This window comes from Callorhinus ursinus, unplaced genomic scaffold (assembly GCF_003265705.2).
Source record: "Callorhinus ursinus isolate GAN/ISIS: 27379988/994484 unplaced genomic scaffold, GSC_fseal_2.0 scaffold33, whole genome shotgun sequence".
Classification (NCBI taxonomy): domain Eukaryota; kingdom Metazoa; phylum Chordata; class Mammalia; order Carnivora; family Otariidae; genus Callorhinus; species Callorhinus ursinus.
The window spans coordinates 13,919,894-13,932,917 of NW_027397095.1; the positions used below are offsets into that span (position 1 = coordinate 13,919,894).

The following is a 13,024-nucleotide window of genomic DNA, read 5'->3' on the forward strand; positions in this document are numbered from 1 at the left end:
GCTCGGGTCATGATCCCAGGGTCCTGGGATCGAGCCCCGCATCGGGCTCCCTGCTCAGCAGGAAGCCTGCTTCTCCCTCTCCCACTCCCCCTGCTTGTGTTCCCTCTCTCGCTGTGTCTCCTCTCTCGCTGTGTCTCTCTGTCAAATAAATAAAATCTTTAAAAAATAAAAAAAATAAAAAAATAAAAACTGGATGGGATTAAAGTAACTAAACATTTGCTGTTAAAAAATGCTTATTAAGTTGGGCTCAAGCTTCCTATTGTTTGTATATTTCCTCTCTAGACCTAAGGCACCAGCATCCAGTTGCTCAAGACAGAAACTTGGAGACCAAGTCCTGTTAATGTCACAATCTTCTCTTGATTTTATTTCTTCTTATTCAACATCCTGGGGACTACTTGACTTCGGGCCACCCAACGTGGGGCTTGAACTCCCAACACCAAGATCAAGAGTCGCATGCTCTACCAATTGAGCCAGCCAGGCGCCCCATGGGCCATCATTTCTTGCCCAGACTATTTCCAAAGTCTCCTACTAGTTTTTTTGTTCTACCATCTGTCACGATATGCCAATACAGGGATTCCTAACCATTTTTGTGCCATGGAATCCTTTGGCAGTCTAATGAAGTTTATTTTCAGAATGTTTTTAAACGCATAAAACAAAGTACAAAGGATTACAAAAAAAAAAAAACAATTACACTGCAATACAGTTATCAAAATATTTTCTAAAAGGAATGTGTGCTGTAGTAACTTACGAGCTTCTTTTTTTTTTTTAAAGATTTTATTTATTTATTTGAGAGAGAGAATGAGATAGAGAGAGAGAGCATGAGAGGGGGGAGGGTCAGAGGGAGGAGCAGACTCCCCGCTGAGCAGGGAGCACGATGCGGGACTGGATCATGACCTGAGCCGAAGGCAGTTGCTTAACCAACTGAGCCACCCAGGTGCCCCACTTATGAGCTTCTTAACACAGTTCTCCTTAGGGGTCTAATAACTACAGTTGACCCTTGAACAACACAGGGGTTAGGGGTGTCAACCTAGCATAGTGGGAAATCTGCATGTAACTTTTGACTCCCCCAAAACTTAATAGCCTACCGCTGACCGGAAGCCTTACGGATAACATAAACAGTTGGTTGATACATATCCTATACAGTATACATATTATATACTGTATCCTTACAACAAAGTAAGCTAGAGAAAAGGTTATTAAGAAAATCATGAGGGGGCAACTGGGTGGCTCTCAGTCAGTTTGATTTCGGCTCAGGTCATGATCTCAGGTTTGTGAGATCAAGCCCTCTGATGGGCTCCGTGCTGGGCCTGGAGCCTGGTTAAGATTCTCTCTCCTTCCTTCTCTCTCTGCACATCTGCTCCCCTCTCCTGCTCTCTCTCTCAAAAAAAAAAGGGGGGGGGCGCCTGGGTGGCTCAGTCGGTTAAGCATCTATCTGCCTTCCGCTCAGGTCATGATCCCATGGTCCTGGGATCGAGCCCCACATTGGGCTCCCTGTTCAATGGGGAGCCTGCTTCTCCCTCTCCCTCTGCGGCTCCCCCTGCTTGTGCTCTCTCTGTCAAATAAATAAATAAAATCTTAAAAAAAAAAAAAAGAAAATCATAAGGAAAACACATTTATAATATTGTACTGTATTAATCGAAAAAATCCACCTATAAGTGGACCCATGCAGTTCAAACCCATGTTGTTCAAGGGTCAACTGTACCGTAATTTCAAAGAAGTGATGAATGTATAAATGATATTTCAAGACGTCTGCGTCAACTGCAGTGTGATATGAAACCATCTTTGATTTCTATTGGTGACAAAGTCATAGGTACTGTTAATGCCACTACAGTTTGCTGCTTACGTTTGTAAATAAAGAGAGCACTAAATTTCAGACAGTTCGATAAAAACGAAGTTGTGATTTTTTTTCCGCATCCAAGTTCATGTATTCTGTGAGTTCTATACATGGACCATTTGGACCATTAAAAACCCTTACCTTAATCTACTGGTGCAAAAACTGCTTCAGGTGACTGCAAAGATACAGAGAGGTTTTTGTTTTTAAATGTGGAGAAGAAAAACATGAAAACGGGGATCATTAACATCCAAAACGTATGCCATTAATTCCTATACATTTTTGCAAAGTGGGCTAGAAGCCTGGGATTCCTAGCAGCCAAGGAAAAGGTTGTCCCGAACTTTCTCAGCTTAGACCTCGATTAGCCACCTCTTGCCTAGGCTTACCGGACCCTCCTAGCGCAGCCCCCGCCGCCCTCTCCTGCTTCCTCCAGCATCACCATCCCTTCCCGTCCAGCACGGCCCAGCCAGGTCGGAACGACTTCTCGAGGTCGAGACAGGACCGAGACGGGCGCCGCCGGCCCACCCCTGCGGAGGTTAGCCCTCGGGCCACTCCCTCCGGAGCCCAGGCCCGAAGTCCCTTGCACTCGGACGTGACGTCTCCGCTGCCCGTCCTGGGAGTCAGCCCCGCCCGCTCGGCTCCCGCTGCCTTCGGGAAGGGTTACCACTTCGGGATCTACCGCGGGCTGGGTGCCTCACCCACGAAGCACGGCGCCCGTGGCACACTGACCGGCTCCTGAGGGACGCACTTACGGAAGCGCTGCAAAGCCAATTCCATTTCTCCCGGACGGTCCGGTTTGCCAAGTTCCCACAGGAGCGCGGGCGCGCGCGGGGGGCGGAGTGGGGGCCGCCACCCGCGGCCTTGGGCCTCTGGCACAATCTTCTAAGCTCCGCCCTCGGCGGCGTCTCCTAAATACGTCCTTCCGCCCTCTTCCTCCTCTCTCTTTTTCGCCGCCATCCTGCTCTGCGTGGCTGGCTGCTTCTCGCCATGGTAAGTGCATCCGTTACCATCGGCTCCGGGGTGGTTTCCCGAGACCTGAGGCCCCTGCGAGCTCGCTGGCGCCGCACACTGCGTCGAGGTGCGGGCGCCTTTTAGAAGCCTTTTTCCAGGGAAGGTCGAGTTCGGCCACCGCTCCGGTCCGCGGGCCTAGCGGGGAGCTAGCAGGCGTTCGAGGAGGGGCCGGCTGAGCTGGCCGTGCGAGGTCGGAGGGGTGGTGCTTTGTGCGCCGCCCAGGCTAGCAGGGGTTCCCGCTGCCCTTCGCCCTTCTGGAGCGAACTGTGATTCTGGGGCAGGGAGAGAAGTCGGGGAGGGGGGGGGTCCACTGCAGAAACCGTGGCCGCCACGCGCGCCGGGCATCGAGAAGGGAATGGGGTCTGCTGGTTTTCGGAAGATTTTTTTAAGTTGGCGGCCAGGATCACACCACGTTATGAGCTTACAGAACTTGTTAGTCCTTTGTTAGGGACTTGGGCATCTCCCCGTGGAAGCACCTGGAAGGAGGGGTGCTGCGGTGTGGATCAATATGCCATTCGGGCGTTCTTCGTAAAATGCAAGCTGCGGACAGTTATGGTCGTGGGTTTTAACCTGTGATCGTTTTCTGAGAAATTAAAATTGCTATATGCTTCTAGGTGTGGAGAGGATCGGTATCTGGTTTTTTTAGTTGGCAGGAAATTTACAACTGCTACGGTGAGCTGGGAGAGAGGAGTGTAGTCTTCGCCTTCTTTGTAATGGGCCCCTATTATGCAAGGTGCAAGGGTGTGTCGGACCACGTTGGCCAGGCTTGAGACTACCTGCCATTTCTGGGTTGTCCCCCAAACTTGAGCGGGAGTGGCTGGGGTTGGACTTGGATGACCCAAGTTCTTAAAACCAAAAAATGAAATGAGAAATTGGGAAAGTCGTCCTTGAAAACGATATTTTAAGTACAGGAGAATTTATACCAAAATGGTCAGTGATGGGGGTGCCTGGGTGGCTCGGTTGTTCAAGCGGCCCAGTCTTTGATTTCGGCTCCGGTCATGATCTCAGGGTCCTGGGATCCAGGCCTGCATCTGGCTCCGCCCTCAACGAGGAATCGGCTCCGCTGGGGAACTGTCTCTCCTGCCCCTCCCCCTCGCTCTGGCGCACGCGCTCTCCATGTCGTTAGCTACCCCTGTTTTACATAGTGCGCCGAGACTCATTGACTCGCAAGTGCTAGATTGTTCTGGTTGACAAAAAGCTGGGTTCTTTTGTGAAAACCAAGTTCCCCAGCCATCCCCAGTGGTCCGCTGGGTCCTGGGGTGACAGCAGGGAAGGGAAGATGGGAAGGTACCCTAGCCTTGGAAGCATAGATGACCTGGGTTTGAATCCCAGCTCTGCGCATTAGTAGTAGGTTACTTACTTGCCTGACTTTTATCGCTGATTTTTATTCGAACAATGGGGATTATGGTATCTGCCTCCAGAAGTTGTGAGGAACAGCAAAGGGCATGATGGGTTTGGCATTGAGGTTGTTCTTGGTATAGATGAAGCATTCAAATGTTTGTGGATTGAGGGCGTTCCTGACTTCGGATCAGTGGAGCAAGCTCTGGTGCTGCTGTCTAAATTGATTACGTTTCCTTCCTAGTCTTCTCACAAGACTTTCAGAATCAAGCGATTCCTGGCCAAGAAACAAAAGCAGAATCGTCCCATTCCCCAGTGGATTCGGATGAAAACTGGTAATAAGATCAGGTAAGGACCCCCACAACCACCTGCTTGTTTTTGTGGTTGCTACTTTATTTTTTTAATTAATTAATTTATTTTTTGGTGGGCAGCAAAGCAAGGTTTATCGGGCGATAGCGAAGTGATAGTACGAAGCTTCCGAGGAGGGAGGGGACCCGAGAGGATTGCCCTGTGGTGGTTCTTTTAACGCGCTTCCTCAGTGTTTCTGGACAGCAGCCCAGCATTGGCTCCCTTTTGCAAGATAGAGACTTTGAAGCTGAGGAGTGCAAGACCCTGACACCAGTATAGAACTCTTGATTTGATTGAATTACAGATCTAAGTGGGATTAGTTTGCTGGTGTGAAGACTAAGATGTGAATTGGGGGCCTGTTTCCTTAATTCTTTTAGCCAGTTAAAAACACAGGTGAAAATCACCACACGCTGTCGCCTTACAGGCCAGTTAGTTGCTGCCTTTAGTTTATCCTATACTGAACACTGGCTTTTATTATTTATATTAATATGTATAGGAGATGTCTCACTGTTAGAAGTGCAATGAGATCTTAAAACCCCTGGTGTTGCCTCATAACAATACTGAGAAAAGAGCATTGAGTCACTTGGCAAAATGGTTACTTTGGAGCTCAGCCCTTGTACGAGCTTGATGAGTTTCTCTTGAGAACCTCAGACATCATAGTAATGCCCCTTTTTAATGTGTTGACATGAACATAGGCTTCTGTGTCACATCCCCATCTGGTGGTGGGACTTACCGTTCCCGGGTTATTGTGCGCAATGAAAGTGTATGGTGAAGAGTATACACTCAGCCCGGAGAACTGGCAACAATTGATTTTTCTATTACCTCAGCTGTCTTGCAACTTTTTGAAGTTACTGAAAGCAGGTTGCAATTACAGTGCTTCCTTCTGTGGAAGTACTGACATTATCCTGCTGAAAGAAAATCTGTCAGTCATGTTTGATTTTGCCTTAATGAGGGTAAAGTCGTGACCGACTGACATGGACAATTCTGAGGTGGCCTTAGCTCTACAAAGCTCTTGCTTTGATTTTGAAATGATTGGGTGTGTTAATCTCTTGTAAAATTTAGTGTGGGGGCTTTTATATGTGTGTGACCCATGATGTAGATAGGTTGATTTTGATGAAGTTTAGAAGGGGGGGGTTCAATGGAAATGTGTCTGGGTCTACCCCCCAGGTGTGTTGAATCAAAAGCAGGTGGGTGTACTCTTGGGAGGGGAGGGAGCTTCCCCACCCGTCCTGTCTCGATTAAGAACCAGTGTGTTTTCCTAGCCTGGAATCATTTTGAGGTAAAAATTTGATTTGACGAGTTCTTAAACACATCTAGCAAATCACTTTTTACTCTCTAAAGAGAGCTCCAAACCTGTTAAAGGAAGGAAAAATGGGACCCTTTGCCTTCCAAGGATTTTATGGTACTGACAAGGCAGAGTTTGTGGTGAATGAAGGCAGCGAAACTGAGGTCAGACCGCCTTTGTAACCTGCAGTTTCTTTCTGTGCAGGTACAACTCCAAAAGGAGGCACTGGAGAAGAACCAAGCTGGGTCTGTAAGGCGTCACACGTCATGAGATGACACCCCTAATTGGCATACATATTTAATTAAGCTGCGTGAAGATCATGTGTTCTGTCATTCTGTAAACATCCTTCCTACCTGGCCATAGACTTGTCTTATCATGGAAATGATTTTTCTCTCTTGACTATGCCCCTGCACCAGTAGGTTGGTTCAGTAATAAATGTGAGACCTCTCGGCTCTACTACTATTGTGTTTCTGATTTGCAAAGTACTGAATTCCCCACCTGTCAGATCATGCACAGCACTGTCAGAACTTCCTGCAGTGATAGAAATGTCCCTTGACAAGCAAGTATGTAAAGTGTGGCTAGGGGGTGCCTGGGTGGCTCAGTGCCTTAGGCCCAGGTCATGATCTTAGGGTCCTGAGATGGGGCTCCCCACTGAGCAGGGTATCTGCTTGCCCCTCCCCTGGCTCGAGCTCTCTCTTCTCAAATAAATAAAATCTTAAAAAAAAAAAAAAAAAAGTGTGGTGAGTTTGAGTAAAGAACGGACTTGAATTTTTATTTAATTTTAATTAAGAAGCTCCCTGTGGCTAATGGCTCTTAACACCTTATGGGAAGTGAGTATGTGTGTCCTCATACCTCTGGGTAGCACATTCTTTTTTTTTTTTTTTTTAATTTTTTATTGTTATATTAATCACCATATATTACATCATTAGTTTTTGGTGCAGTGTTCCATGATTCATTGTTTGTTCATAATGGGTAGCACATTCTTAAATAGCATCTTTAGCTGCTGTTCTGTAACGCCAGTCTTCTTACAAGTCTATATTTGTAAAAAAATCTACAACTAAAGCTAATTTGATTTTTAAAATCAAAGTTCATTTAGTGATAATGTACAGTTTATAATAAAATTGTAAAATACAGTTGATGGTTGAAACAATATCATTCATGTAAAAACATTGCATGTAAAATTAGAAAGTTCATAGCTCACAAAATTATATATATTTTGCTGGTAGCTCATGAGAACGTTACAGTAAGTTTACTCAGGATACAGAACAAAATTCACAGGCTTGACATTAGTACTGTAAGGTTTTACACTGAATCCATTGACATTTCTGTTAAGGTACACTTGAAATAATTGATTCAGACTACCAATGAACTGACATTTTATTGTATACCAAGATCTATTGGTTTTACAATATGGCTAGTAATCAGTTATTTCACCAATAATTTAAATGAGAGATCTAGTTTTAACACCACTGACATCCACCCTTAGGATAACTAAAATGCACTAGCAGCTTTGATTTTCATTTTCATGAATACATACAAATCTGTACTTTTATAGTTAAAATTTGTACGAAAAGTCAAGCTCTGAAGTATTTTACCCCCAAGAGAAAAGTTCAGATGTTAAAACATTGTTAAAAAAACAAAAAGTAGTATGTGAAAGGATTTTTACTTACTGTTGAACCCCTGCACCACTTAATAAATGAAATTTAACCTACGTGTTAACATTTTGCCGTTCTAGAGTCAAATTTCTATACCTCACAAGGTTAAAGCCGGAATGCCATTAACGAATAGCGGTATAGAAGAGGAAGGACTTGGTGAATTCAACAAAAAAGTACATTGTATTACATAACGTGCAGTTGATAGTTCAGTGGTAATCTAGTGGTAACGTGAACAAAGTATTCTAAGTGACCTTCAAGACTTCCTTGTATCTTTACCATGAGAGAAAATAGCACTTAATTGTTTCCGTAGCATGCAACTGTTAAAAGGTACCCATTCTAGCCCTACCATGAAATTAGTAACTCCGAGAAGTAGCCATAAGCCACAGGAAACTTAGGCCTGCTGCAGTGCTCGTGCATGTTGTACAGGGAAATCAGGCGAGGAATAGAAGTCAGCAAGCAGCCTTACCCTTTGCTTAATTCTAAGTGGGTGCGTTGGAAAGTAATAAATAGCCTCATAAAATAAATGGCAATAAACTCTACCTGTCCAAGGTGAATATATTTTTTTCATAAAGTGTAGGCAGTGTTCCTAGAAATCCCATTAGGGAAAAACCAAATACGATAAAAAAGTGGCCAAGTTTGTCCTGTGTGTAAAAGTCTCTGGGTGTGTTTTATAATCCAAAATGATTCATACTACTCAAATACATTAGCAGAGTATAAAAGCACACCAACAACAAAAGGCATGATTTCCAATGAGATGGGAATGAGGATTAGAGGAGATTAAGGGAGTCTTACATATTACCAGTTGATGGAACTGCCTTTTGTGTCATTAGTTAGACACATGGAATGAGTCTGTAAATGTGACATAGGAAGAACAAGCTTTGAACTTGAACAATGTTACAGGTTCTTAATTCAGGAGCATGGCTTCAATGCTTTATGACATAGGAAGCAACTCCTCCAAACAGGCAATTGGTTTGATTTCTTAGATACTAGGGGAAAAAAAAAAAAAAAACCAGCACTAAAAATATTACTTGTGGGATGCCTGGGTGGCTTGGTTAAGTGTCTGCCTTCGGCTCAGGTCGTGATCCCGGGGTCCTGGGATCGAGTCCCACGTCAGGCTCCTTACTCAGGGAGTCTGCTTCTCCCTCTGCCTGCCGCTCCCCCTGCTTGTGTGCTCTCTCTCTCTCTGACAAATAAATAAAATCTTAAAAAGAAAAGAAAATATTACTTGTAACAATTAGCAACAGAGGAACAACATTAAAAAATCAAAATAAAATACAGGGAACATAGGAGCTGAGGTCCCCAAGGTACCAAAGGACAGAATCAGACTTCTTCACATTAGAATTTTTAAAAAATACAGTTAAAGGAAAAGCTAACTGGGCTCCGCACAGCAGGTTAAATACACAGCAACTTCGAACGGAAGTGATCTGGTCCTCTCATAGTTATGAGAATGTGCGCTAACATCCAGTGCCCTAGAGACAAAAATAGCAAAAGCACAGGGCGCCTGGGCGGCTCAGATGGTTAAGCATCTGCCTTCGGCTCAGGTCATGGTCCCAGGGTCCTGGGGTCGAGCCCCGCATCGGGCTCCCTGCTCGGCGGGAAGCCTGCTTCTCCCTCTCCCACTCCCCCTGCTTGTGTTCCCTCTCTCGCTGTGTCTCTCTCTGTCAAATAAATAAATAAAATCTTAAAAAAAAAAAAGACTCTTCCCTGAAACTTCTATGCCGTTAACTTCTAAAATTTCATCATTAACAGCTAATAATCCTGTGCTTTGAGCCAGATTTGGTCTGCATATAAAAATCCCTGGGACCTTCTCTAAGCCATGCTGTATGACCCTGACAGTGGAGCCATCCCGGATGTAGAACCCTAAGGGTTTCTCAGTGCGGTATTTGTCAAAAGACGAACCCTACGATGTGTTTCTGGGAGAATATCCACATCTGTAATAGAAGACACAGGTGTGAAGTCTTGGGGCATACTGGTGACTATATGTGGCTTTTTTCAATGGTTGTCAGGACGCAATAGATTGGTTAAAAACATTTTTCTTCTTTATTAGTGTGTCTGTACCAAAGGCACTGGAGTCTGCTTCTCCCTTTTTTTTTTTTTTTTTTGGTATAAAAATCCTAAGCTAGTGGATTGGCCATTGAAAGAGCTTTGTGATAATTATCATCATTATAGGTAGTAAGTCTCCATGGATGTCTGTGTAGCCTACTAAAACGTCAATGTTGGGTATCTTCTGAACATGTCGCAGTAATCCGTAAAACCCAAATTTTCCAGGTTTTGATCTGTCCAGTGAATTCAGCTCCAAACTTGCTCTTCCCCTCCATGGTGTCCAGGCAGCTGCTGGCCGGCCCGTGCCAGTGGCTGTGGTTCATGCTGAGGCCCGGCCGCCCCTCGGGAGCGCAGGGAGCAGGGAGTGAGTGCAAGGCCCGCGGGTTGGGGACGCGGCACCTGCGGAGGGGCGGCCTGGGCTCGGGTCTCTGCGCAGAGCTCCGCTCAGGGGGCTCCTCACGCGGCAGGACCGAGGGTCAGACTAATGCCCGTCTTCAATACAAGTAGGAATCCTCTGATCCAGGGGTTATCAAACTGGTCTGCCTGGTCTTGTAGAGCCTGTGAACTAAATTTCTGCATCTTTAAATTGTTGAGAGAAATCGAAAGACCATTTTGGCATTTACTAAATTTAGATTTACTGGGCATTGATGTGTCAGGCACCGTTCCCTAATTACCTGTGGAATGAAGGTGAAACTATAGCAAGAGAAAAGGAGGGGAATCAAGTTTGGTGGCAACCCCGTATCTAGTTTGTAGGGACCCCATGCTGGGCATAGCAGAAGCAGCAAGTGGTAGGGGTGGCATGGCACCAGGGGTCCCTAACCTAGGACCCCGTTAGCAGGCTCTGATGACCATAATCCTTAAGGACCAGGGTTGGCCAGAAATCGGAAGAGTGGGCTACAGAATACCAACTAGCCAGCCTGGGAAGCTGGGACCTGCGGCTGTGTGGCTAGCAGTAAGCGTTGGCCTGCTATAGATGCTCTCCCGGGCCAAAGCGGAGGGACTTGGTCTAATTGGCAGCCATGTGATGTGATGTTTTGGAGCCTTAAAAATACCTTAGCCTCACTCTTCAGGGGAGGTTGGCACAGGGCGAAGGTGGCACTGATGCAGAGGGAGCTTTCCTACAGACCTTACATAGGTAGTATTAGAAATGAGAGGGGAGGGGCGCCTGGGGGGCTCAGTCGTTAAGCATCTGTCTTCGGTTCAGGTCAGGATCCCAGGGTCCTGGGATCGAGCCCCGCATCGGGCTCCCTGCTCCGTAGGCAGCCTGCTTCTCCCTCTCCACCGCTTGTGCTCTGTCTCAAATGAATAAATAAAATCTTTAAACAAAAAGAAGAGGGAGACTTAGCCAAAATCATACCTACCTTGGGTTTGTAAGGACTGAAAATGTCTGTAAAAGATCAGTTGTACGAGGTGTTCTCGCATTGTACAGATTCAAGAAGGCTCTGCAGCTTTCATTCCTGCTAAGAATAGCAACTAGCATTTTGAGTGCTTAAGCTGCCCAGGTAGCTGCTGTTAGCAGGAGTGGCGATGAGACCCAGATGGAACAGAGTGAAATATTAACCACGTACCCTTCACTGAACCTGTTCCATTCCAGAGAAGTGAACATCAAACCCCTGCCCACACAAAACCCTGATGGGTGTTTGGGCAGCCAGAGACGAGTATGACCTGCAAGAGTACTGTGGTCAAGGCCACGTGCACCTGTGTATGTGTCTGTGTCCATCATATGTGCATGTCTGGGAACGGAGGGAGGGACGGTGGCAGACCCTCATCAGAGAAAACTGATTGGCCTGACCGAAATAAATGGTTTGACAGTCATTCTTCATTGGGAGCGATTTTGCTGCTGGAACCCTCCCTGCCCTGTCCAGAGGACATTTGACAATGTCAGACCCCTTTGCTTAGACAAAGGGAAAGAAGGTGCCACTGACAGCTAGTGGATAGAGGCCAGGGATGCTGCTAAACATTCTCCAATATGGGGTGCCTGGGTGGCTCAGTTGGTTAAGCATCTGCCTTCGGCTCGGGTCATGGTCTCGGGGTCCTGGGATCGAGCCCCGCATCGGGCTCCCTGCTCAGCGGGGAGTCTGCTTCTCCCTCTGCCTCTCCCCCTGCTCATGTGCTCGCTCGCTCTCTCTCTCAAATAAATAGATAAAATCTTAAAAACAAAAAAACCATCCTTCAACGCACCGGGCATTCCCCCAAAGCAAAGAATTGTCCGACTCCAAATGTCAAGGGCGACGAGTTGGAGAAATCCTGGCTTCCTAGCACAGCAGCCAGCCAGAGTGAGCTTTTTGAGACACCGATCTGCTCAGCACACCGCTCCCCTTTTGAGCCACTTCACACTACCCGCGGGGCAAGTCTTAAAACGACCCCAAAGAAGCATGGCATGGCTCCTAGCCCCTTTTCACTCTAAGCTGGATCCAGCCACACTGGCCTCTTCGTCTCCCAGAGCACCAAGCTCCACCCTGACTCAGAGCCTTCCCACGTGCTGTTCCCTGTAAGGAATGTTCTCCCTCTTCACCTGGTGAAACTCCCATTCGTGCTGCAGGTCTCAGCCTACTTCTCACTCCACGGAGAGACCTTCCCTGACTCCCCCTCTCTCCCCTCCTGGGTCCTTCTGCTTAGTACCTCGGAAATCGGCCCGTGGGTGTCCTACACACTGTCACTGTGAAGAAAATGTGTGTGTGGTTCATTATGCGCCTCCCTCACTAGACTGGGCTCTGCAAGGATAGGGGTGCGTCTGTCCTGCTCCCTGCTCATTGTCTCACCTAACCCAGCATCTGACGCAAAGGAGGTGCTCCAGCAATGTACGGACGGAGCAAGTGAGTGGATGATGGGGGAAACAGGCATGCAAGTGAGCCAGAGGAGTACAAACAGTGGGCCTTAACACGTAGACAAGGAGTGATGGGGCAGTACTTGCCAGGGGACTTGGGGAAGGCCTCAGCCAGGTTCCCAGCGGCACACACTGTGAGCTCCACCCCCCACATGCCCAGTGGGTAGGTAGCTGGAGTGTGAGGGCCTAGGGAAAGGATCTGGAGAAGGGGGCATATCAGGCATGGCACGGTTCACACCACTCACCCTCGTGTAGGAGCCCCTCCTTCGCCACACCAGCAGGCACCTGAAGTACGGTCTCTAATGAGGCCACTTGGGGCTGCTGACGGAGACCGGCTGGGGCAGCCAGACGGGCACTTGGCTTGGCTCTCAGCCGGCCCTTAAATGCAACTGTTCTCTTGATCAGTTTGAATAATTTAGATTCCAGCGGAGCTGATAATACAGATCGTTTAGAGAGGCTCCAGAAAGACAGAGATGCACAGAACAAGTAGCAGGGAGGGAAATGTTAGAAAAGCAAAGACGGGCAGCGTAGGCCAGACCCAAAGTCATTTCCTAGGAGAAGCAAAGAAAACGAGAAAGTTTAAAAAAAATTTTTTTTAAGATTTTATTTATTTATTTGACAGAGAGAGACACAGCTAGAGAGGGAACACAAGCAGGGGGAGCGGGAGAGGGAGAAGCAGGCTCCCC

The 13,024-nt window shown here is 47.0% G+C and overlaps 1 long non-coding RNA gene, 1 other non-coding gene and 1 pseudogene across 2 annotated transcripts; 2 read left to right on the forward strand and 1 right to left on the reverse strand.

The window, feature by feature from the left end:
• Positions 1 to 2,439: 2,439 nt before the first annotated feature.
• On the forward strand, positions 2,440 to 6,269 carry LOC112809425 (uncharacterized). Its single transcript, XR_003204583.2, has 3 exons — positions 2,440 to 2,821; positions 4,425 to 4,528; positions 6,018 to 6,269. It is a non-coding gene; the product is annotated as an uncharacterized lncRNA (long non-coding RNA).
• On the forward strand, positions 5,383 to 5,512 carry LOC112809494 (small nucleolar RNA SNORA69). The gene has a single exon (XR_003204602.1). It is a non-coding gene; the product is annotated as a small nucleolar RNA SNORA69 (small nucleolar RNA).
• A 2,880-nt stretch (positions 6,270 to 9,149) lies between the features above and the next one.
• Positions 9,150 to 9,834, reverse strand: LOC112809453 (partitioning defective 6 homolog beta pseudogene; annotated as a pseudogene).
• Between the last annotated feature and the right edge of the window lie 3,190 nt (positions 9,835 to 13,024).